This window comes from Echinops telfairi, unplaced genomic scaffold (assembly GCF_000313985.2).
Source record: "Echinops telfairi isolate 266 unplaced genomic scaffold, ASM31398v2 ScPeMD7_4;HRSCAF=17, whole genome shotgun sequence".
Taxonomy (NCBI): domain Eukaryota; kingdom Metazoa; phylum Chordata; class Mammalia; order Afrosoricida; family Tenrecidae; genus Echinops; species Echinops telfairi.
In genome coordinates, this window is record NW_022103900.1 from 28,226,714 (window position 1) to 28,230,609 (window position 3,896).

At 37.6% G+C, this 3,896-nt stretch overlaps 1 protein-coding gene across 2 annotated transcripts in view; it reads right to left on the minus strand.

The window, feature by feature from the left end:
• The window catches only part of MBD5 (methyl-CpG binding domain protein 5), a 176,036-nt gene extending 174,368 nt beyond the window's left edge, over positions 1 to 1,668 (minus strand). For both annotated transcript variants that reach the window (XM_004703834.3, XM_045298527.1), the window contains exon 1: positions 1,553 to 1,668. The gene's annotated coding sequence lies outside the window, so the exon portion shown is untranslated. The remainder of the gene's footprint in view (positions 1 to 1,552) is intronic.
• Between the last annotated feature and the right edge of the window lie 2,228 nt (positions 1,669 to 3,896).

Below are 3,896 nucleotides of genomic sequence, written 5' to 3' on the forward strand. Positions count from 1 at the left end.
ATGCTATACTTCAATTAAACCGTACTATGCTATACTTCAACTAAACTGTACTATGCTATACTTCAACTAAACCGTACTATGGTATACTTCAACTAAAACATACTATGGTATACTTCAACTAAACTGTACTATGCTGTACTTCAACTAAACCATACTATGCTATACCTCAACTAAACCATACTATACTATACTTCAACTAAACCGTACTTTTACTATAAAGTAAAAAAATCCAAAAAACCCACACAACTAATTTGCTGTGAAAGCTTTCATGCAGATCACAAAAACATGTTATTTAAAAAAATTAATGTCTAGCAGTTGTCTCTAAATAATACAGGAGGATTAATGATTGACTATGCCTTCTTCAGTGCTGAAACCAAAATGAGGTGCATCACAGTTCATTGTACTATTCTGCCCACTCTTTGGTGTTTTAAACTTGCCATTATAAACAGAGTGTGTGTGTGTGTGTGTGTGTGTGTGTGTGTGTGTGTGCGGGGGACGATGACGATGAAACCAATGCTCATACACATAATAGATTTAAAATGAAAAAGTGCTAACCTATACCAAAACCAGATTTACTGCTATTGAGTTGGCTCCAACTCACAGTGCCCTTGTAGAGCAAAAATTAAAGCACACACAATAAGTACCACAATGTATATTAAAAATGACACAATTAGAAGACATTATGTAATTCAGCACATATGTTTACAGAGTTAATATTAAAAGTTTTTCATTATTATTTTTAAAATATGAAAGAATCAAAAGCTTGAAGAAAAATTAAGCATGGAGTGTAAATGGTATATCTATATAAGAAATATAAAGATATAAGAGGCTCAAAGAAAAACTGCTAATGACCAAAATATTCAATAATAAGAAAATGGTTAAATAATTTGCTACACAACCTTAAACAGGGACATATATACAAATACTAGAAATGGTGATATGGATGATACCCATTGATATGAAAAATGCTGCAATAAAGTGCTAAGTGAAAGAAGACTAGCCAAAGTGTATTCACATCCTATCATTTCGAGTTCTAATTACATCTACATACAAACACACACACATACACACATGCACATGTATACCAAGGAAGCCTGGTGGCCCAAAGCTTAAGCACCGGAGGACGAAGTGCAATGTTGGTGTTGCAAATGCACCAGCTGCTTGGAGGTCAAGAAATGAGGCGGTCTACTCCTGTCCAGTCCCAAACTGAGAAACCAAAAGGGCAGTCCTACTCTGTCTGAGACGGTTGTTATAATCAATAAAATCAGAACGACACACAAGCCTATAAAGAGCTGTTATCTCAAGTGGTAGGAAAACTGTACTTTCCTGAGTTTTCTCATCAGTTTTGCTTTATTAATTTTTAAAAACAATGAATATATATTCATTTTATAATAGAAATACTTTTATAAGAGAATGCATTTAAGTCTTTTCTGTTTGGAGACATGTATGTAGCACTTTATAGTTACCAGATACCTTCTTTAGCTAATGGAAATTAAGTTTATTGATAACAATCAGGATGAAACAACCTATTGAGAAAAGTCACAATTCTTACCTTCTGGAAAGAAACGGATGAGAACAAGTGTTTTGAGATCCAGCAATGTAGTGGAAGCAGGAAATCTGCGGTGCTCAGGGTCTTCACGAGTCCCTGTAAGGGAGTTCCTCTTCTCTCTGAAACAGGAGCAATAGAGGTACACATCTTTATTTAAAGATTGGTTTTCAAAATTACGTTTAAAGTATTATTTGATCTTTATTTTTTCATTTCTCAATATAAATGTTTATGGGAAACAACCAGGGACCGGGGTATTAGTCACTTCTAACTATCCTGCAGGAAGTCAAAGGACACTTACTGGATCAATGCATTGTTTTCTCTTTCATCCCTTCCCTCCACACTGAGTAATATGAGGGGCTTCACAAAGTTAGCGGGAAAAGATGGAACTAAAAGATGCAGACATTTTCCCGGGAACTGTTTGAATCACCTATCACCAAAAAACCCCACTGCTGTTGGGTGTGTTCTGACTCCTCGCAGCCCAGGTGATCGCTACTTGACATACTTACAAGGCATAGGATACTCCTATCTTTTTCACGAGCTTATTAATGTATTCTAAAGAAATATTCTAAAGAAATAGAATATTAATGTATTCCAAAGAAAAATTCTAAGAAAAATATTAATGTATTCTAAAGAATTAATGTATTCTGAGAAAAGTTATGTAACTGCATCTCTACTATATGTCAAAAGGAGCCCTGCCCTGGTTGGACTACTATATGTCAAAAGGAGGCTGTCTGAACCCTTAATGATTCAAAGCCTTGGAAAGCCTAAGGCGCAGTTCTATTCTGCTCTACAGGATTGGTTTGAGTAGGACTTGACTTGATCCCAGGGGGTTATTATATGCCATATGCGGTGCTAAGTCTTTTAATCTCATTTAATTCTTCCAGCAGCTTATTTGCTCAACGATAGTAGGTGCTTACAAACAAGCCATTGAACGAGAAAGTTATGTTCAAAACAACTGCACCATTCTACTTTAATTCTAGATTTGAGTATTGTAAGTGAAGCTAAGAGCTTAGTTTGTGTAAACTAATGTACACTCAAACACTTTAGTTTCTATTTTCTCATGTCAATCCTATTATCACCAGCCTTGCAATACTTTTATAGACACATATCACATTAAATATGGAGGAGCTGATGCCAGGGGCTTAAGTGGAGAGCAAACGTTTTGAGAATGTTGAGGGCAACGAATGTACAAATGTGCTTCACAGTTGATGTATGTATGGATTGTGATAAGAGTTGTATGAGCTCCCAATAAAATGTTTAAAAAAAAAAAAACCAAACACTTTGGCAAGGCAAATCCAAGTGGCCAAGGGCTACATGGATACGGTCAGGGTTTAAAAAAAAAAAAAAAGGCTGTCTAAGAATTGTATACTCCGGAAGGAGATGAGCCAGTCAGGGTGGGATGTAGCAACGATTAAACATTCAACTTTCCTCTAGTTCCTAAATGGTTCCCCTCCCCCCCACTATTATGATCCCAATTCTACCTTACAAACCTGGCTAGACCAGAGGATGTACACTAGTACAGATAGGAACTGGAAACACAGGGAATCCAGGGCAGATGATCCCTTCAGGACCAGTGGTGAGAGTCGCGATACCAGAGAGGGTGGAGGAGGGTGGGTTGGAAAGGGGGAACCGATTACAAGGATCTACATATAACCGCCTCTCTGGGGGACGGACAACAGAAAAGTGGGTGAAGGGAGACGTTGGACAGGGCAAGATATGACAAAATAATAACTTATAAATTATCAAGGTTTCATGATGGAGGGGGGAACGGGGAAGGAGGGAAAAAAATAAGGACCGGATGATGCCAGGGGTTTAAGTGGAGAGGAAATGTTTTGAGAATGATGAGGACAATGAATGTACAAATGTGCTTTACACAATTGATGTATGTACGGATTGTGGTAAGAGTTGTATGAGCCCCTAATAAAACGTTATGCCTACAAAATCCAGCAGCCTCTCTGAGGGAGAAAGATGAGGCTGTCTGCTCCCATACACATTACAGTCTCGGAAACTCAATGTCTACTCCATTCTATTATCACTGAGTTGGAATCAACTTGATAGCAGTGGCTTATCCTATGACCTCATCCACAGCAAGAAATGGTCTAAAACACCTAGCACAGCACACACACACAACTGAGTGAATCATACAGCAGAATGTTGAATATGCTATCACTTAGTCTTTGGACGGGGTCCCTAGAAAGGCAAAACCAATAAAGCATACACACACACTCACTCATATGCACACAGACTTATTCTATTAACTTTCAGTTCCATTTTCCACAAACTTTTGGAAGTCTCTCTATTCTACAACTCTGTGTACAGGTGGGGCTTCAAAAAGTTCCCAGAAAAA